We start from the raw sequence: 26528 nt of genomic DNA on the forward strand, positions 1-26528 counted from the left end.
CTGAGATCTCCAGGACAGTGGTTACGTTTATGTATTTTTCCCACAAGAAGTCTACTATATAGAAGAAACAAACTGAAATTAAAAAAAAAAACTATTTGCCAAATCCATTTGCTATTGAAAGACTTGATCAGTTTCATTTCTGGGTAGGTAATAGAAGCTTTTAGAATCAACATTTCCAAAATAAAATAAATCCAATAAGAACTCTTATTTGGTCTAAATTAAGGCCATCATACCAAGATCAGGACTCCTGATATATCTGTATATATAATCTCAGTATAACTGAGATTAGAGCAAAAAGTAATCTCAGGGTCTACTGTTCAAAGAGGAGAAAGAAGGATGGAGAATTATGCCAGGGTTGGAAGCCTGGGTGTCTGAGAGCTGGGGGGCCTGAGATAACTTTATAGGAACAAAGAGGAAGTCAGGCTGGGCGGCAGTAACACGATGGCATGAACTTGACACGCTTCTCGGGAGCAGTAGGAGACCCTGTGGTTGGGTCGGGCTTGGAAAGTCCGGGCCAGCACTGCCTCCTACAGCTCCACTCCGTTGCACCCTGAGTAGCATTTCAGGTCCCCTTGCAACACGGTCGCCACCATCTTCTGAGGGAGAAGTCACTGCAGAGTTTACCTTCCCATCAGCGGTGGCCTGGATCAGGTGAGTGCATCTGGAAGGAAGGAAGGAAGGAAGAGCATCCTGTTGGGGCTTCAGTGATTCTCATGTTTCAGTGGAGCAGGGAGTCAATGGAGCGCGCATGCAGGCTAAGACAGAGTCCCCAGCTGAGGGCTCCATGGAGGGTCAGAGTGCCAGGGAGGAGGCACTGAGGGAGGAGGGCCCCTCAGTGTAACATGGAAAATTATGATGATGTATGCACAGGAATACATATGCAGCAGTGTGTCTGTGTGTGCCAGATACATACGTATATACCTACGTCAAGAGGGGCAGGGAGGGAGGAAGGGGGAGAGAGGCAGAGAAACAACACAACAGCCCTGTGCCATAATGCAGCTTAAAAGCTAGAACGTCACCAGCACTTCAGAAGCTCCTGTGTCCCTCCTTGGCCATACCTCTCTCCTTCAAAGGAAACACTGTTTTGAATTTTGTGTTTGTCATTCCCGGGTTTTTCTGTGTAAGCGTGTTTCTCTAAGCAATCTGTTATTAAGTCTTGTTTGCCTCAGGGTTGTATATAAATGGTATTCTTGTACCATTTGCTTTGTTCAATCAATGTTTATTTTTTAAGATTCATCCCCATTGATGCATGGTGTGTCAGGCATGAAATTCATCTGTACCGCTGTGTGGTCTTGCCTTATATGAATACACCACAATTTATTTATCCAGTCTCCTCTCAGTGGACATGTGGGTTATTTCCAGCTTTGTGCTATTTTAAACAGTGCTGCTGTGACCATTCTTGTATGTTCATCTTGCTGCAGTTTCTCTAGGATAGGAACCTAAGAGAAGAATTTCTGGGTCTTAGAGTCTGTGCATCTTCAGCTTTACTGGGTAATATTTTTCAAGGTGGTTATATTTGGACATTCCATCTGACATTCCCGTGAGTAAACAGATTAACTTTTAAGAGAAGGGGAAGTCCGAAGGGAAGAAGAAATGCACGATTAGCTAAATATTGGTGAGGAAAAGGATGTCATTAGGGTTTGATGAAGTACAACTCCCCATCAAAGTGTGGAGTAGAAACAGCTGGGGTCATGAAGGGGAAGGGGACGTGTAGGTCCTACACAACCATTATGGGAAGGGTGAAAGTGTATCTTGCGTGGACTGTGGTCACATTGGCATCAGGGAGCAGGTTCCATCTCAGTAAGAATGAAACACCAGTTCACTACGTTTTCACTCAGTCTCCGCTGATCACCAGGAACCTTCAGTTTTCTGTCTGGGGAGCAGATAGATGCTGCATGGCATTTAAGGGTCTGTTTCCACATCAAACTGAGGGTGTCATGGATTCTAGTCAAGCTTTTAAAACAGTTATCCACACAGAAGCACACAAAGACTTGGGAGATAACTTTCCTCCCAACACAGGGGGATTTTTCTTACAGCATGCATTATATTTTACAAATTCAGTAGATGACCCAGGGTTTGACAGTGCTGTTTATCTGACCTTGGATGAGAACTCAGAGCTGCTGTGTGGTTTTAATTCACTTGACCTGAGAAATATGGGTCTGTGGCCTTTTCACAGCACATTAACTGTGAAATAAGACACAGTCCTATGTGAGCATTTTGACCGCATTTGCAAATCCTGACCACTGTGATACGTAAAACCGATAGAATTTGTTTTCAAAGAATTTCCATTCTTCCAAATTGAGATTTGAGTGAGGATGATGTCTTTTGTTGGCATTCCCCTGAAACTGAAAGTAGAGCATTAAGCCATTAGAAGCACGTGCTCTCTGGCGTCTCAGAAGGGCAGCTTTTTTTAACTTGTTATTTTTGGGTCACCCTTTATTAATAGCATTCATCCAATTTATTTGATTCCAGGCCAGAGAGCTCTGTGATGGTGGCATTTTCAAAATATTTCAATTGTAGTTTTTCATCATCTGTTGATTGGTCTTGTCTTTTGATGGTGACATTACACATTTGGGAAAGCAACATTACATACTGGAAATAACGCTTGTGCTTTGCCAAAAATATATAAAAGAACCTCAATTTTCCATAAGTGAGATCTCATTATGTAAACCATGACACATCTGTTCAGTGTAACATTACGTATTAGTTAAAATGATGGTTATAAAAATTGTTAAATAAGTTGGACAGATGTTTAATTTAAGTTTTAAAGAACAGAATACAGAATTGTGGAATATAATCCTAATTTTGAAATCTAAATGCATGGGTAAGAAAAGCCTACAAAAATTATACCCAAATGTTAGTTGTTGTACTTGGGTAAATGAGATTATAGGGGGTTTCTTCTCAGTGTGGTTATATTACTTTCATAATAAAATTAATTAAAAGAGTGGAAAGAGAGATCAACCTGGATTCAGATTGCCCTGTACCACTATCCAGCTGCTTGACCATGTGGTCAAGCTACTTAACTGGCTTCCTCAGGAGCTAAAGATGTTATGTTTACCTCCATAGGGTTGTTGTCAAATGACATGATATTCTGAAGACCCCCTGTGCAGGTAGATATTTTGGTGGTTCCTGTCCTCTTCTCCAGCTTTCCTTTTTCTGTCGAAACAGGCCTCGCCCAGCACACACCCAACAGCTATGAGTGATGCTCTTTTATTGTCTGGTTTCTATTTTGTCTGGTTGGGGCCTCACTCTGATCTTAGTAAATACTTTTGACTTCTTAAAACTTCTTTTTTAGCAGTGACAACTGATGGTTATTTTAGAGAAGTGAGTGATGAGTAAGAATGCTTTTTGTCACAAGAGGGGAAATTTGAAGAACTGGACTTTCTAAAGTCTTAGAATTTCAGCTGTTCAAATACATGCGTTTGATTGACAGAAATATGCTTGCTAATTTAAGGACATCCTTGTTAACCTCCCTTGTCCAGTGAAGAGGAAACATGTTAAATGCTTGCTAACCAAGCTGGTGATTTTCTTAGCTCTGCCAAGTTCTTCTAAGAGACAGGTACAAATAATATATATGAGAAGAATTCAACCAGGATCCCTAGGGACTGTGTGTAACCTCTAAGATATTAAATGGAGCTTTGTAAACTTTGAGATTATATGCACTGATCATGTTCAACAGTTGATGTAAACAGGAGGAACCAGAGATACTCTATGAGATCATAGTTTCTAACTTATTTCAGAGTAAGTTTACTGGGGGCAGGGAGAGGAAAGTTCATTTCTTAATAGTAATAGCCAGATGCAGATTGACTAGGCAGTGGAAAATGTAATCTTGCCCAGAGTTCAAAAAAAGATGCCCATATTCACATGGTCCCAAGTCGTCCCCTCTACTTGGAATAAGACACATAGTATCTGAGCTCTCCCCTAGACTCCTAGAGTCTGTTAGAACAGAGGACCTTCCTGACCTACTGAAGGCTGGAATCCAGGTCTCTCAACTCTCAGTTCACATCCTGTCCAGAATAGCAGACTCGCCCTCTGCCTCTTGAGCTAGTCACTAGACAGGCTGAGCCTCATTTTTGTCGTAAGATGAGAGGTTTAATTTCCAAGGGCTCTCCTAGCTCAAAATCTCAAAGATTCAGTGATTCCTTTCAGTATTTCTTTTTCTAACGTGTCAATATCTTGAGAGACCCAAGTAATTAAACCAGAGAAAATCAACTGTGAGTTCTTATCCCTTAAAGTTGGAGGCTCTGAATCAGGTACCTTGTCTTCTGCAGATAGTGTGGTAGGATGAGGATCTTTCGGTCCAAGGCCACAGTTCTACACAGTCCAATCTTCATGGCCCGACAAAGGGCCCAAATTGGCATAAGGCAAACCAGAGTGTCCCAGCAGGGACTTCCTATAGGTTGTTGTAAAAAGGAAGACAGCAAGGACAAGAAATAAAAGGCTCGAGATTGGATGGGAAGAAGTAAAGTTGTCTTTATTTGCAGGCAACATGCCAGTTTATATAGACAAGTTCTGGTGGCTCAGATGGTAAAGAATCTGCCTGCCAATGCCAGGAGATCCGGGTTCAATCCCTGGGTTGGGAAGATGCCCTGGAGAAGGGAATGGCAACCCACTCCAGTATTCTTGCCTGGAGAATTCCATGGACAGGGGAGTCTGGCAGGCTACAGTCCATAGGATCGAAAAGAGTCAGACATGACTGAGCGACTAACACACACACACACACACACACGTGGAATGTATTAAACCTCTACTAGGAAGAACGAATCATTGAACTTTGTAAAGTCACAGGATACAAGATGACCAATATACAAAAATCAATTCTGTCTCCATAGATTAACACCTAATAGGTAGAAAATGAAGTTAAAGAAAGTTCTGTGTTTAATAACTGAAAAACATAAACACTTAGGAATACATTTAGCAAAAATCAGCCAATTGGTACTGTCTTTGGCAGGAACTTGAGGATAATGGGTGCTGGCAGTCCTAGGCAATCCTGGGGGTGTGGACATTGTTTTGTAGCCCTTAACATTTCTCAAGAGAGAAGCTTTATAAACTTGTTGTTTCGCATCATTATGTGGATTGTAATGTCAGTTTGTATTCAACAAGCCAATCCGCACCCCTAAGACCATGCTATTATCTGATACCAGACATATGTTCTTTGCACTTACTGTGTTGGGTGAAGTCCTGAGTGATTTTCAAAGTCAGATGAATTCTCAGGCAGAAGATGTTAACTCAGAAAGTTGCGATTTTTCTTTATTCTTTGTTCCTACTTCTCTCCAGAGTATGATGAGGCATTTAATCCATCAGACAGCAGGAGGATCTATGTAATGAATTTTTACATGCCCCGGTCATTTTAATGTAATTGTCCTTCTTTTAAAAGGCTTCATTAACTCTATTGTTAGGATTGTAAAACTACCTAAGAGAGATAGGAGGGCTTTTCCCATTTTCAGAATTTAACACAGTTTCTTAATTGCACTGCTTTAGGTGAACAGTAATTAAATGGGTTGGGAGAACATGCAATATTTATTTATAGTAACGCAGGCATGTCATGTATTTATAGTCATTACTGCATAGTCTAGTTGATAACATCCTTTTGGGAAAATTTTCATGACTGTTAAAGTAGCTCCAATCAGTGTTTTTGTCAAGTCTTTGAATCTAACTGTGAAAATTAACAGGTCCAGATACCCTTATATTAAGGTACCGTACATAGTGAACTTTTTGCAAGAAACTTGTACTTGCAAAACCCTGAGTATGCTTTTAACATTTTTAATTTAAAAGATTTGGGTTAAACATGTGTGCCAATGTCAGTAGTCTTTGGAGTGTTATCATATCTTAATTGTGACAAGATAACAGATTGTCACAGATAATATTCCTTGGTTCCTTGGTTCTTACATTTGGTAATAAATACAACATTAGCACCTTATTCTTGATGTGCTCTGATATGACACATTTGTCAAGTGGATAAGAGAGAAGTTTCCCATCCAATGTTGAGGATTTTAATACCAGCTAAACCACTGTCTGGGGGTCTTTTTGCACACCAAATGAAAAAGCTAGGAATCCTCCATCCAGAAAAACATATGCACACAAACACAGATACACTGTGCTACTCAGGAGCAGGTCTCTGGGCTCCCTGAATGTGCCCAGTCATGGACCCAAAGATATGACTCCTTGATCAAAATGCCACTTGTACAGATAGCCTCTCCGGATATGCGCACACACAGCCCCACCCCTGGCCGTGCCTCATCTCTCCCATGTCTGTGTGTCTGCAGAGGTATTTTTATTTACACCTTTTCTCCATAGGACGTTTTTATTCAGTATCTTCATTTAACAACTCAGTTTAAATGCGACAGGAACAGAGGTTCCTTTTCCATCACTGCTGATTTCTCATGCTTCCTGTGATTTCCTCAGTCATTACAGGTACTCGTCGACTTCTCCCTCGGCCCCATTTCCCCCAAAACTAAAAACAAGCTGCTGTCTTCCTCCAGGCATCCAATACATGAATAGCTTTTTATCCCATGTGTTTTCACAGAGCCACCGCTTTCACCCCTTCTGCTGTTTATCAGCTCACCACAGAGCCAGCCTTCACAGCTGTCCTTGAAACTGTCCCAGTCCCTCTCCCCTGGACGCCTCTCTCCCCTGGACGCTCTTCCCTTCACCCTGCCCTCCTTGGGGACTCAGAGTCTGCGGTGTGTGTGGTCAGCCTCACGCAGCCACACCTTCTCTTGAGTCCCGCCCTGCTCAGCCACCTCTGGAGACTCTCTGTCAACACACACTGCAAATTCAAACCCGCCAGCTCCTTCACTCCGGGGGTCGCTGCCCCCAGGGACTCCTCCTCTGCCTGAGTCCCTGCGTGTTCCTTTTCAGCCACTGCTCTCCCATCTTCCTGCACCAGCGACTCTCTGCCCCTCCAAGAGAGAAGCTCAGACAGGTTGTCCCATCTGCTGACAAGCAGTGGCTGGGCATCTCTCATTTTCTAGTCACTGAACCTGCGGGAAGATGGGTCCCCAGGACTGGGCAGCCTTATTTCTGTTCATTCAGCAACACCCCTCTCTTCCTCCCACCATTTACCTGACACAACTGAGTCAATAGTTCAAGAAAGATACTTTTTTTTTTTAAGTGTTGGGGCAAGGGTCTAGGAGAATGATGCAAATTATTATTAATAATAATTCACAAGTATATAAGTCCCTGAAACCCCACCCACCATGCGCACAGCCTGATGCCAGTGTCTTCCTCTTTGCTCATCAGTGATCTACTCACCTCTGCACCCTAGTGCAGGGCAGGCACTCAATCAAGTGTCTGGCGAAGGAGCCGTACAGGGACCTGGCACATCGGTTCAGTATTTCATAGACTCGTAGAGCTGGGGGTGACCTTTGAGGTGATCTCCTAGTATCTCATTTGACAGCTGAGCAAACAGAGTCAGGGCAGTTAAATGACTAGTCCAAGGTCAGACAGCAATAAAATCAGCTTTTGAACCTGTGTTTTCTGACTGACTCCTGGTCTCCCTTTTTGTTGCACTAAAGGACTACTCAGCCTGTGGTTCTTCTTTCCCCATCTCTTTCATCTCTATTATTAGTGCCTGTCTGGTGCTAAGAGATATTCTGAGCTCTAATGCTGCCTGGTGTTGTCTGATGCACCTCAATGTGCCTAAGAACTTAGTAATGATCTTACTTTTTGAACAGAACTCGATACTTTTCAGGATCTTTCACATATGTTTCCTCATTAGATTTTGCCACAGACTGGTGACATAGGTTGAACTTATGTCAGAAGAGAAAAAGTAGAGCTTAGTTGAGGCCATGTGGCTAGTCAGTGTGACACAGTTGAGGCTAGGCTCTGGTTTTCCTGTCTCAGGATGTGGTGACTTACAACTGTTTTGAGAATCTGGCCTCAGGCTCTGGAATCTTGCCTTCCTTTATGTAAATATGAAAAATAGAATTTCCTATTTTCTAACAGTTTTCAGTGTTTTGTTAAGTGTGTTCTGAAGCACTCTGGTCCCATGGGATGATCTGTTGGAAAAAAAAAAAATTAAAACCGGGTTTTGTGACCAGATAAGCCAGGAAAAACTGCTTGCTGGATGCCTCTCTGGGGGATTCCCAGTGCACGTGAACATTTAAAGACTCTGAGAAGTTCCTCTCCAAAGACCATTGAGTATATTTTAATTGTGGTGAAATACATGTGATGTAAAATCTACCATCTTCATCATTTTTAAGTGTTTTAGTTCAATAGTGTTAAGTATATTCACATTGTTTGCCCAGTCAGTCTCCACAACTCTTCTCATCTTGAGAAATTGAAAGTCTGTGCCTATTAAACAACCATCCCCATACTCTCCTCCCTTAGCCCCTGGTAGCCACCATTTTATTTTCTGTCTCTGAATTCGCCTGCTCTTGGCGCCTCATAGAAGTGGAATCATACAGTATTTTTTTTTTTCGATGACTGGCTAATTTCACTTAGTATAGTGTCCTCAAGGCCCACCCATATTGTACCACATGTCAGAATTTCCTTCTTTTTTAAGTGAAAGTCGCTCAGTCGTGTCCAACTCTTTGCAACCCCATGAACTATACAGTCCATGGAGTTCTCCAGGCCAGAATACTGGAGTGGGTAGCCTTTCCTTTCTTCAGGGGATCTTCCCAACCAAGGGATCAAACCTAGGTCTCCCACATTGCTGGTAGATTCTTTACCAGCTGAGCCACAAGGGAAGCCCTTCTTTTTTTAAGGCAGAGTAATATTCCATTGTATGTATATACCACATATTTTTATTGATGCAACTGAAGGTGACACCTGAGTTGCTTCTAACTTCTGTTTCCTGTGAATAGTGCTGTTTTTTCTGTGGGTGTGCAAACATCTCTTTGAGACCCTGCTTTCAGTGTTTTGGGGTGTGTATGTGCTCAGTCATCTCTGACTCTTTGTGACCAATGGACTGTAGCCTGCCAGCCTCCTCTGCCCATGGAATTTTCCAGGCAAGAATACTGGCGCAGGTTGCAATTTCCTACTCCAGGAGATCTTCCTGACTCAAGGATCCAACCCACATCTTCTACATTGGCAGGCAGATTCTTTACCACTGTGCCACTTGGGAAGCCATTTTGAAGGTATATACTCAAAAGCAGAATTGCTGGATCACAAGGGGATTTCATTTTTATTTTTTTGTGTGTGGAACTGCCATTGTTTAAGATATTTTTCAATTCAAGTTTCACAGCTTTTCCACATTATTCCTTTGAGTATCCCACAGAACATGGCACTTTCAGGAAACAGTGGGAAATCCTGAGCTCAGTAAGGATTTCCGTTTGTTCCAGGGGGCTGGCAGACCTCAGGCTGCTGCCTGGCAGTTGGGCCACAAAGCTCCCAGTCCAAGGGCAAGGTCAGCAGTGTGGTCCCAGGAGCTGCAGAAGGGGAGAAAGCTCATGGTGCACAGCAAACCAGATAGGAGTCCTTCCACTGGAACTACCTCTGCATATGTGGCATGGTTATAGAGGCTGCTGTGGCTCTGATGTCATTCCATGAGTGAGTAAAGAAGGGTAAGGCCATCTGCCTACGTTCAATGAGGGACCTGGAGCAAGCTTTCCAGTGAGAAGTTTTAGAATTCAGAATCCACTGTTTCCTCCTCCCCTTGAAATGGAGAGCATGCCACCTGGTCACAATCTAGATGGGCTTCTCCCTGGGGCCTGTTGTGTTGACTCCATCTCATTGGCCCTTCGTGTGGTTCCTCAGTAATTGAGGGATGAGTGTAAACACTCTAATTGTGTGGATAGATTAATATTCCAACAGAGCTGATTTGCCTCACACAGATGGAAAGGATATGTAGAGCAAGGGCAGTAAACTGAGGAAAGAAGCAAATTCCCCAGCCCCCAAAGCTGCTGGCTACCTCAGATGTCCTTGTGGTCAAGTTCCAACTGTTGGTGAGCTGGAAGGAGGCATTACATGATTGGACACCCGAATGCCCTGGGTTGTTTCTCTAAATATGGGCTTAAAAATTGAAATGGGCCTGAATAGTATGCTTGCTCCTTGGAAGAAAAGCTGTGACAAACCTAGATAGCATATTAAAAAGCACAGACATCACTTTGCCGACAAAAGTCCATGTAGTCAAAGCTATGGTTTTTCTAGTAGTCATGTATGGATATAAGAATCAGACCATAAAGATGGCTGAGTGCCAAAGAATTGATGTTTTGAATTGTGATGCTGGAGAAGACTCTTGAGAGTCCCTTGAACTGCAAAGAGATCAAACCAGTCAGTCCTAATGGAAATCAACCCTGAATATTCACTGGAAGGACTGATGCTGAAGCTCCAATATTTTGCCCACCTGATGCGAAGCACCAACTCATTGGAAAAGACCCTCATGCTGGAAAAGATTAAGGGTAGGAGGGGAAGAAGGCAACAGAGGATGAGATGTTGGATGGCATCACTGGCTCAATGCACATGAATTTGAGAAAAACTCTGAGAGATAGTGAAGGACACAGAAACCTGGCCTGCTGCAGTCCGTGGGGTCACAAAGAGTTGGACACGACTTAGCAACTGAACAATAACAACAAAAGAAAACAAACCAGGAGGCTGTAGCTTTATCCAGCTGTTTTTGATGTTGATAAGAAGGAGGACATAAAATCATGGAGAGGCTTTGTAGTCCCAGAGAGCTTTGACAGCCTGCAGGACGGCCATAGCACACCCAGCTTCTTAGTTCCCTTGTCTGAGAGCTGGTACTGATAATGATGCCACACATTGTAGGGAGAGAATTTCATAAGCTCTCTGAGATTCTTAGATGAAAGTGGCTACTGAGGTACAAATTATTATCACTATTTTAAGAGATTTTACTGTTCTGTAAATAAATGCTGTACCTTATTCTCTCTGACTCTCTTGCTTTAAATGAGTTCAGATTTGGCTTCTCTCATTGGCTGCCTCCCACCCAGATTATTTCCCCAGGGTCACAGTTCTGTTTGGAGGTGCAGAGGTAAAGTGGAAAGGGGCTTGGGAAGTTCTGTGTATACCCTCGGGCAAGCCACCTACCCTCCTGGGGCCTTAATTTTTGCATTTTTAAGGTTCGTTTCTAAGGTCCCTTCCAGCTCTGTAGATTTGTGATTTTATCAAAGATTAGAGAAATAATTCAGCTTCAAATTACCAATATGTATAGAGTACCAAGTCCAAACCAGACACTGTTCTAGGTACTTGGGATAAGGTACCTTATTCTGGTTGGGGGAAAGGAGGTGAGACAGAAAACAATAAGCAGTAAATATTAATACCTAAGCAAATTATATAATTGTTAGAAAGTGATATGTTCTAGGCAAAATCAAAATAGTGTGGTAAAAGGAATTGGGAATGCAGGCAGCAGTGAAATTTTTTTAAATGTAGCAGAGAAGAACTTTCCCATATGAGAGTTTTTAGAAAATCAAGTACATTAATGGGAGGCTGCAAACCTCTCCTATGGAGATTTTTAGGGAAAAAAAAGAAGTCCTCTGTCTTTTTAGAATGAGGTATATTCTTATCTGGGTGGAGAGGGATTTGCCAGATGATCCTTTCAAAGGCTTTCTTTTTAAATGATTTAGTGGTTTGTTCGGGAGCAGCCCCAGCGTTTGTGTGAGTATGCATGTGTTCACATATACACAAACACACACATACTCATACATGTGCGTGTACACCTGGCACATGCATATCTACTGCTTAAGGAGCAGGTACAAGCCAGCTTTGGGAGGCCCAGCTGCTGGCATGCATCCCAGCTCACTTTTAAAAGGCCAACTGATGTGCCATAATAATATAGCCCTCCCATCCTGCCATTTTATGAGGGAAGAACTGAAACACAGAGATGCTAGTGACTCGCCAGAATCAGGATGAGTCAAGAGTGGCTAATAGGACCTGGCGTCACACACTGCTTTTGGCCACCCGCCTTCCAGTACCTCCCTGCACTCCTCTGCCCAGGAGTGGGCGGCTCAGCTGTTTTTACATCCCCTTCCCTCAAGCTTAGGGACCACCTCCATTCCCAAGTCTGTGTAAGTAAGTAATGATAAAACCAGTAGAGTACTTCCTTTAACCTGTATGTATCCAGACCTACATAGTCCAGTTTTAATGATTCATGTTAGGGCCAAACAGATAATAGTCATGTGACAATAATTTCTTTTTAATTTTTTATTTATTTTTCTTTTTAAAATTAATGTACAGTTGACTTACAGTGTTGTGTTAGTTTCAGATGTACAACAAACTGATTCAGTTTTGCATTCATATCTGTTCTTTTTCGGGCTTCCCAGGTGGCACCAGTGTAAAGAATCCACCTGCCGATACAGGAAATGCAGGAGATGTGGGTTTGATCTCTGGGTCAGGAAGATCCCTGGAGGAGGAAATGGCAACCCACTCTAGTATTCTTGCCTGGAAAATTCCATGGACAGAGGAGCCTGGTGGGCCACAGTCCATGGAATTACAAAGAGTTGGACACGACTGAGCATGCATGCCACGCCATTCTTTTTCAGATTCTTTTTCCTCAAAGGCTATTACAAAACATTGAGTATAGTTCCCCGTGCTATGTAGTCGGTCCTCGTTGGTTGTCTGTTTTATATATAGTAGTGTGTATTTGTTAATCCCAAATTCTCAATTTATCCCTCCCTCCCTCTTTCCCCTTTGGGAGTTGCTTTTCTATGTCTGTGGGTCTATTTCTGTTTTGTAAATAAATTTATTTGTATCATCTTTTTAGATTCCACACACATGATGTCATGGGATATTTGTCTTTCTCTGTCTGACTTTAGTGTGATCATCTCTGGGTCCATCCATTTTGCTGCAATTGGCATTATTTCATTGTTTTTTTATGGCTGGGTAATATTCTACTGTACATGTATACATCATCATCTTTATCCATTCATCTGTCAATGGACATTTAGGTTGCTTGCATAATGTGACAATCATTTCAAAATAGCAAATGCTTTATTTACTTGTGTTGTTCAGTACAACAGTGGGGTCATAGAATCCACAGCAGCACCTCAGGTCCCTCCTTCCCCATGAGCTGTCCTTACACCCTACGGCCCCGACAAACTTACTGGTATTTTCTAACAATGACCCACTGTTCTTCCACCTCTCCTCCTGATTCTGCATTGTAAAATATACACTCTCCCCCCAACGCTTTACCAGTAGGCTGGACAAGGGGAAGAGCCAGGAAGGCTAAGCCAGAGTCACTGCAGCAGCTGGGGCAAGAAGGAGCCTGGTCACATGTGTTCTTCATTTCTGGTCGCCACACCACTGTTGGTTGTATGCTGTGCCAGCCAGGCTCCTAGATTACCTCCTGTAATTTAGTCCTCACGGCAATCCTACATGGTAGGATTTGCTTCTTTGCTTCACTGATGAAAAAAACCACAGTCAGAGAAATCGAGTAACTTGCCAGGTATCATGCTGTAGAGAATGCTAGGCTTTGAGCCCAGGTGTATCTCATTATAAAAACCGTGCTTGGTCTCCAGGGCGCTGCCTCTAAGTCATGTACATCCCGAGGTTCCATGTTCTTTCAGTTGCCAAATTTGTTGGGTGGGAAACACAATGATAAAACTCTTTGGTGTTTGCTTGAGGCAGTTACATCTGTTTTCAGCCAAGATCTTGAAAGCTTAGTAGCTAAATGAAAATGAGTAGATTCTCCCCAAGCTCTGTGGAGTGGAATCTGTTTTGTTTGGAAACACAGAGGCCAGCAAGTTCTATGGTCCACTGTTCCAACACGTCAGATGCAATTGTTTTCTGACTCTTTCAGTATTTTAGCAACTTCATGACCAAGGTGGTGCTCAAGTTAGGCAGTGCACAATCTAAGGAATTGAACAGAGCACAGAGATGGGAGCTGGGAGGAGCTTTCACAGGATATGGGAGATTTTAAGCAGTTTCTTTGTCACAAATTAAAAATAAAGATACTTTCTGACAAACATGTTGATTCAACATGTGAATCTGTGAACTCGATATAAGCACCTCAAGGGTAAGGTATCCAAGGATGCATTTTGTGGTGACCTAACACTAGCTCGCAGTTTATACCTTGGTTGAAAGCTAGCGTTAATTTAGGCAAGGAAGGGAAAGGGTCCCTGCAAGGACAGGAGACCAGAGAAGCAAAACAGTCACACTCAACAATTACAAAGAGAAAATCCAGAGTAATGAGTGAGAGAAGATGAGGCAAAGTAGATGAGGCAAGATGAACAGACAAGCAAGTGCGGGAGTATGTGAACTGAAAACACCGAACGCAAGAAGGAAAGACCAAGACACAGGGAGCCGTAGGCAAGAACGTCACCCAGTGTTAACAAGATGCTCTCCAACATACGGTGTTAAGGCTTTCTCCTAGGTTTCAGTAGAAACTTAAGCCTAGCGTGCAGAGGGCTTTCATGTGAGTTCTCTTTCTACCTGCCTGAGATTATATTTGTTCCATCAGGAGGAAAATCATTTGAAAGTAGAGACACTAATATTTATCATTATCCACATCAGTTCTTAGTAAACATGAGAATCAGAACAAAGTGAAATGAACTTGAAATAGATTCTATGACAGTGATCCACCCAATGATGTTATCGTATACGAGTCATTACGGAATAGATTCTTCACCTCTTGCAATACATGGTTTTCAGTTTTCAGAAGTGTATAATGAAGATTTTTCAAAGCTTATGCACTCACTTGAGAGTCACAATGGTCACTATGTTTCTTCTATGGCAGTGCTACACTTCCCCAGTTATTTTCCCAGTTAGAAACGCTATTTGACTTCTGAATGTTCTATATGCATAGTTGTTGGTTTTATATACTTCTTGCTTTCACTTCCTGAAGCATAGTGGTATGATGAACTGATTACAAATAGCATTCTAATGAAACTGTTGGGTGTGTTGTACTATAAGTCATCTGCAAATGGGAAGTTCTTTCCTGAGGAAATTGATAAACTGAGAGTCAGCTTGCATGCTCATATATTTTCTGTGAGAATTTTTGGTCCCTCCTCATTTTTTGTCCTTTTAAAAATTTGTGCCAGTTAATTCATGCTTCCCATCCAGACACACATTTTAACACCTGTAACAGTTAGCTGAGGTCGGTTATGTGGACATGATATTAAGAGTTGCATTAAATGTTTACCAGCAGAGTATCTGAGGATGTAAACTCTTATAGGAAAGTAGAGTGAATCCTTTTTAGTTCAAATACTGGATATTTTTAAAAGTAAAAATAGAGAATGGTTTTTTTATCTACCAGGTCTATGCTCTTAGCCTAGAGACAAAGGGCTCTTTCAGGAGAAACAGAGAAATTTTAGTTGACATTTCCCCCTCAACACCAGGCTTACAAAGAGTCACAATGCTATAGAGATGGACTACAGGCCTGTTTTCCTGAGTCCAGTGTATTGTAAAAGTCTGGGCCAGCATTTTTAAAGTCAGGATACTTCACAGTTTAAAAAAACCCAAACTTATGATTCTCTTTAAAAATAGCATGCTCTGGCCACAGTGGGCCAGCATCATCCCTTGACAGTCAATGCTAGGGCTGGAGCTGCCTAGCCACCCCAACACCTACCCCCTGTAGGTAGTTCCTGGGCCCTTTTTGTGGGTTCCTACACCTGAAGTCTATGGCCTCCAGTGCTGGTTGCCATTCATGATCACATTTGTAGTGTTGATTTTTACAAAATGGATGAGTATTTTTCTGAACCTATTTGGCAACATGGAGAAGACAGGAGGGTGGGGGCAGCCTAATTTTGCTTGTTCCCGGCTCACTTGGCTCGTGCAGGTTACCTGTCTGCGGCATTTGAGCTACACCTGCTGCTCCCTCCCTCATACCACATTTCACCTGTGCTGTGTGGCACGTGGGGTCTTGGTTCCTCAACCAGGGATGGACCCGGTGGCCCCCCCCGCACCACCCCCCCCACCACCACCAGCAGTGGAAGCGTGGAATCTTAACCACTGAAAGTCCCCGCCCTGCTTGCTTCTATTTCCCCTGAAGGAGCCATAGTCCAAACTGGGGATTCCTCCCTGTCCTTGACGTGTCCTTTCTTGGGTCCTCCCCCTCCTCCAGATGCCCTCTCTACACAGTCCTCCCATATGGGCTCCACCCTCATCAGGATTTCCTTCTGCTTCCAGCTCATCCCTCTCAGCCTCCTTTGCTGCCTCCGTGGTGAGCTTCATTTACTTTTACTTCTTCATTATACAAGCGTTACCTGAATTACATAGATTATTTTAGAAATTCAGACAATAGCAGAGGTATGTTAAAAGGTAATCTTTTTTTATTTTAACTATGTTCCTTTCCACTGCCTTTCTCAGAGAAAACTATGGTTAATCCCTGGATGGATCTCTTCTCCTGACCCTTTTCCATGTAATCTGTTGTGTGTTGTGGTTTAACACAAATAAAATCAGTTTATAGATACTGTTTTTAACTTTTAACTTGGAGAGGACCCTGGTCAGTGTAAACAGATCTCTGCCTCACCCGTTTTGTGATCTGCCAGTTTCTTAAATGTTGGTGCTTCCCAGCATAACCTACTGGATAATCGCAGTACTTAATACATTGTTGTTATTATGGTTGTGAGCTGCTAGGGACAGTTCTTATCAAAACACTTGTCAATACATATTCAGTGACTGAGTGAATGAATGAATGAACGTTGGTGTTTTTGCCCATTCAATTAGATCATTGTAATTTATACTTTATGTATAATATTAAATTGCATTGAAATTTAAAATCAAACTAAAATATCCGAAGTTCTGTAGTAAATTATGTATTAGCATAATTATTGTAAGACACAGTTAACCTATTTCTCAGGTTATTTCCTAAAAGCGATATTTATTGATTTTACTTACCTCAGTAGGATCACCCTACTGTGATGTAAACTATTATATATAGGATGGATAAATATCAAGGTCCTACTGTATAGCACAGGGAACTATATTCAATATTCTGTATTAAAACATATTGGAAAAGAATATAAAAAAAATGTATATATTTAACTGAGTCACTTTCCTGTACAGCAGAAATTAATGCAACATTGTAAATCAATTATACTTCAATAAAAATTTTTTTAAAAAGATCACCCTACTATGCAAAAAAGAATTCTGTATACTACTTTTTTTGTGTTCTTGGGAGAAGTATTGGTGGCTGGTGGTTTTTGTTTTGTGTATTTTAAATGAGTATGTGTTTTGGCATCTTTCCAAGGCAGATAGTACTCTGGGTACATACAATTCATCTTTCATAAAAGTTTCATTTTATCTTTAAAAAGATATAAATGCACAATGATTGTATAAACAGAATTGACTTAATAGAGCATTTCTTCAGTAGGAAAGTAGTTGAGGTTTATGAAGGGAGCCTTGTCAGAACTATTGTAGAGGGCTCTCGTTCAGATTCATGCCGCTGTTGATAGCCCTGATTTAAGGAGAAACCAACGAAAACATCTATCATCTGATGGCTGTGGGATGTCATCCAGGCTTGTGTCATGGTCGTGTCATGTCCCTGGGTTTGTGGGATGAAAAAAATAACACTTGGATACTTGGAATTCATCCGTAAGCTGTTTTTGTCAGGAGTGGGTGCATTTCTTGCTCCCAAGTTGAAATGAGAGTTTTAAATACTGTTAATAACTCTCTCATCACAAGACTCTCTGGAGGAGACACCAAGGGTGAGTGTGTGGGAACGATAGTTTAAAAATGTATTCATGTATAAAGTGGGGGCGGTGGGACTAATTGATAATGAGCTGAAATCAGTTGGCCACTAACAACCCATAGCAAGACCTGGTCCCTACTTGTGCATGTTTGAAAAATCAATAAACAGACACAAATTAGAAAATAAAGAAGAAAATGAAAACTATATAAAGACCTCTGCAATGCGCACAGGTCTGTTAAACTAATTAAAATTCTGCCCAAGGGGTTACTGAAGTGGCTAAAACTCAGCTTAATCTGGGTCAAGGTCTTGGGGAAGGTGGCTCAAGTGCTGTGTTTTTAAAGAGAGGAAAGAACATTTGATTTCAAGGGACTGTCATAAAATAGTCCAAGCAAGCTCTAGGTGGAAACTTAAAATGTACCATATTACAGGATTGAAATACCGGAGTAAGAGTTGAATGCCTTTGGCACAGGACAGAATTGGGGTGAAAGGAGTGTGCCCAGGCTGACATCTTGAATTTATGTGTTGTACTATAGTTTACAGACTCCTTTTGGGGGATTTTTTTTTTTTTTTTGATCTGTATTAAATGAACTACAAGCCTGTTTGAAGACTGAATCTCCAGGGTTGATGGTGGCAGCCTGCCTGGATGTAGGGGATGAGAGAAGAGAGATTAAGACAAGACCCACTCTGAGTTTCTGGACCTGGGATGATATCTGTACCCCCGACCAAAATTAACAAATATAGAAGGGCAGTTTGGGCAAGAGAAGATCAATCAGACAGCCAAGACTGACAGAGGAACCCACTGACAGTGTTCAGCTCTTGAGAACAAGGAAGGTTAACTTGCCCGTGAACTCTAGGAACACTTGTAGCCTGGTGACCTTGAGAGCAGAGGCCCCGCGTGGGCATTGGTGCAAGATTGGAGAGGACACATTAAGTGGGAGAGGGAGCTGATGGACATGGGTAAAAGCAGGGGCAAGAAGTCGCTGGAAGGGAAAAGCGAGTGTCAAATGACACTTGTAAATCAGGGAGCCGCCAGGATGGTACGGTTTAGAGAGACAGCGGCGTGACAGCATGAGATCATGTTTTGTACTGTTTATTTGCAGTTTGTTGAGTTTTATATCCCTCAGGAAATAGCTGTGGCTCAGATGCAGACAGCTCTGAGTAGACAAGGCACATGACCGCAGTATCAGGGAAAACTAGTCAGCGGTGGCAGGAGCCAGGCGGAAGGGCAAGTGCTTGTTCCCACAGTGGAGCCGGGCCCCTGACACAAGCTGTCTTCTGGGCTCCTCTCTCAGGAGGCCTGTGGGCATCTGCACAGGTCCCAGGCTGGCCTCGCGTCTTGCATATGAATGCAACCAGCATCAAACAGGTGTGATCTCAGACTGTCACCACCCCTGGACATGTAACTCAAAGCTCAAGTCAGGAGGTTCATCTTCATATACAATGCTTCCTTTTTAAAGAGGATTTGCAACCCTAAATCCATAATCAGCTTGATCCAATCAAGATCAAGCCAGCCACCCTCACACTGAGGCATTGAGAATGCTGTGCATGTTGGCTGCCTGCTGTTCCTGCTGGATAGATGCTGCACCCAGGAATTATAAGGAGGGAAGCAGTAGGTGTGTATTCTTCTGGTGGTCGGTCTCTTTTGTCTCAACCCTCCATCTTGCTGTCACTCTGCACATGATAATTTAGGGAAAATACTACAGGGCCAAAATATGTAGCTTATTCTTGACTTGGTGAACCCATGCGTTGGCATGACATGGGATACATTTCAGCAAATGTTTGTAATTCTGATAAATGACATCCAGAGGAGGAGGCTTATAGTCATCAGCTCACGTGTGTGCTCTCCATCGTTCTCACAGTTGGCTGATTCTTCAGGGCACGTGTGTAGATGTAGCATTTGTTGGCCCTGACTCCTGCTTTCAGAGGCTGGCCAGAATTGCAGCTGGGCCCTGTTGTCATCAGACAGGGCCTCAGTGGAGGAATCATGCTGCCCTTTTTTGAATCCAGAGAGAAACACTTCGTCATTTGTGTATCAGCGATGCTTGTATTTTCTCCTGGATTGAAAACAAAAATGACCAGAAACCATTAGTTATTAATACAAGCCATACACTTTTAATCTCAGTCTAGCGTTCAAGAAAAGCAATGTTTGTTTGCCAGATAACTTGAGGTCTTTGTGTGTGGAGCTAACAGATGGAGTGCATTGAATGATGACTGCACGTGGATGCGCGCTGAACCCAGGAGGGCATCCCTGGGCTAGGAGGGTTGTCCAGAAAGTTAACAAGGCTGGATTCAGAAGGGCTCTAGACAGAAAAAGCCCAAGTAGTGAAATATCTTTTACGGAGATTTTCTCTTCAGTGTAATGGTTACCAGGGCACTGATTGCAACTGTTTTCAAACAGATGTGCCTTGTGTTCATTCTGTTTCAGGCATGTTATGGGAGTAGAAAAGAGAACTTATAGCACAGCAGTGTTTGAGAAAACAAGGAAAATCAAATTGTCTTAAATCTTATCCTCTGAATAACATCTATTATTTAGTGGTATTCTCCTCCTCCCTAGTAGGGTGGTTGGGATACAAATTTAAGTAGGATTCTCCTCAAGCCCCCAAAGGACTTCCCTGGTGCCTCAGATGGTAAAGAATCTGCTTGCAATGCAGGAGACCCAGGTTCAATCCCTGGATTGGGAAGATTCTCCTGGAGAAGGAAATGGCAAGTCACTCCAGTATTCTTGCCTGGAGAATTCCATGCACGGACAGAGGAGTCTGGCAGGCTACAGTCAGTCCATGGGGTCACAAAGAGTCAGACACAACTGAGCGACTCACACACATTTTCTCCTCAACCAAAAAGAAAATGTAGCTAATATTTTTAAATAAGTCCAAATGATACATAAAAGTATAAAGAAAAAGTGAAAAATTCCCACCTGTATTGACCTTCTAGATATCTACACAGATATAGTAGTACACAGGTATATATATGATTTTATATGAATAGGATTGTACCAATAGACAACTCTGTAGTCTGTTTTGATCACTTAACAAAATGCTGAATATAGCTACATCAGAAGTATTATTGCTGGTCTAGAATTCAATTATATAGCTGTATCCCATTAAGTTATTCATTGTGCCGTTCATTCACCAGATATTTATTTTTAGTTCTAGATGTAGTAACCAGATTTTGCAGATACAGAAGTAAACTCCCCTATGAGTGGATATATAGATTACTGCTGGTTTTTCTATGTTATAAGCAATATTGCCTTGAACAAACAATACCACAACACACAGCATACTTAAATTTTCTCCTTAGTATAAATCCCTAGGTAGAAAACTCGTTGATGAGTGGGTTGGTACATTTTGGAGTTTCATCCATATTTATTGTATAACCACACTCTACTAAAAGTTTGCAATGGTGCCAGTTTTTCAGTACTCTTATGGTGGTACTTTTCTTTCATTATCATCTTTGTTAATGGGATAGGTGAAAAATGGTATTTCACTGTTGTAACTTACATTTCTTTGATTTGTAGTGTACTTGGGATGGGACTTTAAGCCACTAAGAAATCATGGCTTCCGCATGATCTATGGGCTTCCCTGGTGGCTCAGGCAGTAAAGAATCTGCCTGAAATGCAGGAGACCTGGGTTCGATCTCTGGGTCAAGAAGATACCCTGGAGAAGGAAATGGCAATCCATTCCAGTATTCTTGCCAGGAAAATCCCATGAACAGAGGAACTTGATGGGCTACAGTCCATGGGGTCACAAAGAGTCGGACATGACCGAGCTACCAACTCTTTGTTTCACATGATTAATGGAGCACCATTTTCTTTGAGTCTTAAGTTTATCCCTCTCACAAGGAAAGATTCTTTTTACTTTCTTCTTTGCAGTCAGATCAGGTAGGTTAGAATCAATAAGGGGTTGTCTGTTTGGTGACTGGATCTTCACTGAAAGAAGATATGTAAGTGTTAGTACTGATTTAAATCTAGATTGTTGGTTTTAGTTCATGTAAGATTTGATTAATTTCCTTTCATTTTCAAATAGATATCATACTTTTAAAAATATTTTAAAAATCATGGAGATATTTAAGGAGTACCTAATTAAAATCTTTGATATAAATGCCTAGAAGTATATTGTCTCCATATAGCTTTTCACTTGGGTTTGTAGCGTTTATATTTAAGTGTTTTCTTTTTTCTTCCAGCTACAAATGAAATTTAGTTGTAGCAAAATGGTTGTGAGACAGACACGTCTGAGTTCAGGTTTCCGTCCTTCAAGTATTGGTTGCCTTGGTCTCTGTTTCCACATCTGCAGGGATAATAATAATACCTATCTCGTGAAGCATTAAAAAAAAAAAACTTGCATACTGCCTGGCATCTAATACATGATCAATAAATATTACATTTTTTCTTATGGGAAATTTTAGCAAAATTAGAAACCCTCAGGAAAGGATATAATTTCTTTACTGAAATTCCATCATCCAGAGACAACAAATGTCTCTCGTTTTTAGATGTTTTATTCTAGTACTTTTCCTCAAAGATACATATTTTACAGAAGTGGAACCATACTAAAACTGTACAGGATGTACAGGATTTCAGCAAATGTGTGTACTTAATCATTCAACAATGGAAGAGAGTGGTTACCCAGATAAAAAAAAAAAATAGTGGTTTAGTGGAGAATTTTGTGCTGATATTTACTTGTAATGAATTTTTTGTTAGAGTGAAGATTAAGTATAATTGAAAGGCATTTTGGACAATTAAAACTATAAACATTTCCATTCCTTCTAATTCAGCATTCAGATCTGTTTCTTATGCAATCAAAAATATACACCATTTTTCTCTGTTACTTGGGAAAGCATTTAAACAGTTGACAGACTGCAGGAGTCCAAGACTATGGTTTGTCTACACTGCTTCCAATCCCAGGAGAACAGCGAGGCGAGCTGACACTGACCGAATGTGGACGGAAACTTCCTTAGCTTGCCATGCCTTATCCCATGGCCTGAGCTGGATTTCATGAGTTGTGTTTACCAAATAGAGTCCAAATTAAATTTTTGTTTATCAGGTTCCTTTTAAGGGAGGCCAACTCTTCAAAGAAGCCTCCTGGTGAATCTTTTTAAAGCATACGCATATATATACACACACATGCAAAACTCACCAGATTACCTGCCTTGCATGTTAAGATTATCTAGGAACTATATTTCAAACATCTTCTACAAGTAAAGAGCACAAATATTCTTTGAACTCATGTTTTTGTGCTCAGCAGTCAACTCCTGACTTGCATTTCTGCCCCTAGGACTTCCATGTAAGTTCATTTTGGTTGAAAAACTGTCTGAATTTTCTTGCCATTTTCCTTTTTTTTTTTTTCCTCTTCTTCAATAAGTATGGGGTTATTCAGTTCAGTTCAGTTCAGTTCGGTTGCTCAGTCGTGTCCGACTCTTTGCAGCCCCATGAATTGCAGCACGCCAGGCCTCCCTGTCCATCACCAACTCCCGGAGTTCACCCAGACTCATGTCCATCGAGTCAGTGATGCCATCCCGCCATCTCATCCTCTGTCGTCCCCTTCTCCTCCTGCCCCTAATCCCTCCCAGCATCAGAGTCTTTTCCAATGAGTCAACTCTTCGCATGAGGTGGCCAAAGTACTGGAGTTTCAGCTTTAGCATCATTCCTTCCAAAGAAATCCCAGGGCTGATCTCCTTCAGAATGGACTGGTTGGATCTCCTTGCAGTCCAAGGGACTCTCAAGAGTCTTCTCCCACACCACAGTTCAAGGTTCAAACCAAAGAGATATTTTTAGAATATTTATTTTGTTTAGCATTAATTCTCAAAAATATTCCTGTCACTGGGTAAAATTCATAATTTAAGTTTATATTTTCTTAATACGGTAAAGAATCTGCCTACAATGCAGGAGACTGGGGTTCAATCCCTGGGTCAGGAAGGTCTCCTGCAGAAGGGAATGGCTACCCACTCCAGTATTCTTGCCTGGAGAATTCCACAGACAGAGGAGCCTGTCGGGCTACAGTCCATGGGGTCGCAGATAGTCAGATAGAGCTATTAACACTTTCACTTTTCTTAATTTAATTCTACACACAGTATAAATTTTATGTATTATATGTATTAAAATGTTGCATAAACTTTTTATAAGCTATCTATATACAGAGTTTTGCATAAGCTTTTTTTCCATTTCAGGTTCTTAATTATTTTCAACCTTTTGTTAAAAGAGAAGATTAAATTTTACCTATATTAAATTAGTTTTCTCTAGTTCTATCTTTATTCTTCTCCTGGGAAATTCCAAAAGCTTGCAGTGAAAAAAATCTTTACATGCTTCAGGCTTTTACTTTGTTTCATTTTAGATGAGAATCTGGGACCTTATCAATGAAATATGGCTTTATCATTCTCTTCTGCACCTTTGTCTTTAGAATCAAAACTTCATTCATAAAACCAAAACCACTTATGAAAACATATGCAATACTAAGATTTGTTTTCTCCCCATCATTTTGACCTGTTTTTAATATGAATAGTGTTTTTAATAAGAATAGTATTGGCATGGGATTTTCCCCTTAAGTTTTTAACCTCCTCCAGAGTGAGCAATGTGCTTTCTCTTTACAGAGTTAACATAAATCCAGATGGCATTGAGGCACTCCCATGTTGAGACGTGATGAGAAATTAAGGTTCACTAGTGCTGATTCCAGCGTGGCCTGCACTCTCTCCTTCAGCTCCCATCTTGCTGGGAGAATTGGAAGGATGATCCTCAAGTTTCTCGGCACCTCTGTGCTTTCTGTCTAGCAGGGGAAGCAGAGATGCCGTGGGAACTTAGAAGCAGCAGGTTCTCTCTTCCCATCCGCAACCCACTTTCCGGTTTCAGTAACACCTCTTTGCTGAAGCTTTGGCTTCCATGCAAATTCTGTTTCCACACAGTGAAGATCTTTGTCATATCTGAAGTTAGTTGAGTCTTGACCACGTGCCAAGACCTTTTTACTCTTTCACTGGCACTTCTTGCAAATCCTAGGAGATAGGTAGTATAGTATTATCTCCATTTAGAGGGTGACAAAACCAAGACCGAGATAAGTAAAGCTGCTCATCTAAGATCACAACTGTTATATATGGTGTGGGGCTTTGTGTCCAGAGCACTGACTCTAACCCTCACACTCTTTTATATACATTATATATATTTTTATATAAAAATATATTTATTTATTTTTGGCTGTGCTGGGTCTTTTCTCTAGTCGCAGCGAGTAGGGGTCACTCTTCTCAAGTTGTGGTGTGTGGGTTCTTCATTAGAAGAGATGGTGGCTTCTCATCTTGTGGAGCACAGATTCTAGGGCACGCAGGCTTCAGTAGTTTCGGCTCCCCAGCTCTAGAGCACAGGCTCAATAGTTGTGGCATACAGGCTTGCTGGCTCCACGACAGGTGGGATCTTCCTGAACCAGGGATCAAACCCATGTCTCCTCCACTGGCAGGCAGAGTCTTTACCACTGAGCCATCAGGGAGGCCCTTTTAAAAAATATTTACTTTATTTATTTGGCTGTACTGAGTTTTGGTTGCTGCATGTGGGATCTTTAGTTGTGGCATGTGGGATCCTGTTCCCCCACCAGGTATCAAATCCAGGCCCCCTGCATTGGCAATGTGGAGTCTTAGCCACTGGGCCACTAGGGAAGTCCCATTCCTCACACTCTTTACTATTTCTTTCTTCCAAGCAAACTTTGATAGAATCACAGTTCAGTGTCATAAAACGTATTGAAGTAACCTTGCGTATTCATTGTTTCAGGATTTGTCCCACATTATCTCTGGGGATTATCTTAAGATGAGACATAGGTTGTGAATAAAGCTAACACAGAGTGGTTATTCCCTCAGAGTTGTATTTCATAAACCACAGTGACTTGCTCATGCTGTTTCATAGAGTTTTCCTTAAGTTGTTGGGTTCTCCAGGGAATTGCATGGTATCTCCCTAAAATTGCTGCTCTGTTAGGCCTTGGGAAAAGTTCATCCAGGTTAGGTGAGGGAGCTCTTTAAACCCTTGCAAATCACTGAACCGTTAGACAGTCACAGATCTAGTAGAGGGGAGGACACTGTTTAATTTCATAAGGTGTTTAATTGTGAAAGGACAGATCCAATGGTGTATTTTGGAAAATACTTGCAACATACTAAGTCTGTGATTTTAGAACATAATTGTAGGTGTCTTACCTCTGATGAAGACTATTCCATGGTCTAGAACATAGTAAATGCTCAGTGAATAGTTGTTTAATGAATGAATTAATTACATTACTTATATAATTTTGAGGGGAAAAAGTGAGCAGTCTCAGGGTGTATAGGAGGACAATAATGATCATGTTTAACATATACTCTGCACTTGGTAGCATGTTGTTGTTTAGTTGCTTAAGTCACGTCTGACTCTTTTGCAACCCAGTAGACCGTAGCCCGCCGGCCTCCTCTGTCCATGGGATTTCCCAGGCAAGAATACCGGGGTCGGTTGCTGTTTCCTTCTCCGGGGCATCTTCCTGACCCAGGGATCGAACCCACTTCTCCTGCTTGGCAGGCGGATACTTTACCGCTGAGCCACGTGGGAAGCCCCCTAGAGGGCATGACCGTCTCCATAAAAACGTTTTGTATGTTGGTAATATCTTTTATCTAAAGAACTTCACGTTTTAGACCTTAGTTACTTCTCAAAGCACTGCTCTGAGGAAGATGAGTGACACTCTTCATTTTTAGATGAAGAATTTGTGGTTAAGCCTGGTTCAGCGTGACTGACTCAAGATTGATTAACTCCGATTATGGGAGCCTTGTCTCCAGCCTCAGTCTGTGCCCCCGACCTGCTCTTTGGCCTTTCAGCAGCTGTGTGGCCTCCTACTGTTCAGCACCCTCCCCCTCTTTTTTTTTTTTTTTTTAAAAAAAAGCATTTTTAATGTAATAACCCACTTTAAAGGAAATGTAATAATTTAGCTATGTAAGCATGTTTGGTTTCTATGTCTACAGCGAAAATATTTCTAGCCATTTGGCCCCACACGCTTTTTTCTCTTCACACAGTTCCACAAAG

At 41.7% G+C, this 26528-nt stretch overlaps 1 protein-coding gene across 5 annotated transcripts in view; it reads left to right on the forward strand.

Moving 5' to 3' along the window:
• FYN (FYN proto-oncogene, Src family tyrosine kinase) overlaps window positions 1–26528 on the forward strand; it is a 212451-nt gene that overhangs the window by 42710 nt on the left and 143213 nt on the right. Inside the window, exon 1 of one of the 5 annotated variants that reach the window (XM_061428669.1) lies at window positions 17344–17540. The exons of the other annotated variants lie outside the window; for them this stretch is intronic. The gene's annotated coding sequence lies outside the window, so the exon portion shown is untranslated. Of the gene's footprint in view, window positions 1–17343; window positions 17541–26528 lie in introns of those variants that run through there. 5 annotated transcript variants of the gene reach the window in all.

This window comes from Bos javanicus, chromosome 9, assembly GCF_032452875.1.
Source record: "Bos javanicus breed banteng chromosome 9, ARS-OSU_banteng_1.0, whole genome shotgun sequence".
Classification (NCBI taxonomy): domain Eukaryota; kingdom Metazoa; phylum Chordata; class Mammalia; order Artiodactyla; family Bovidae; genus Bos; species Bos javanicus.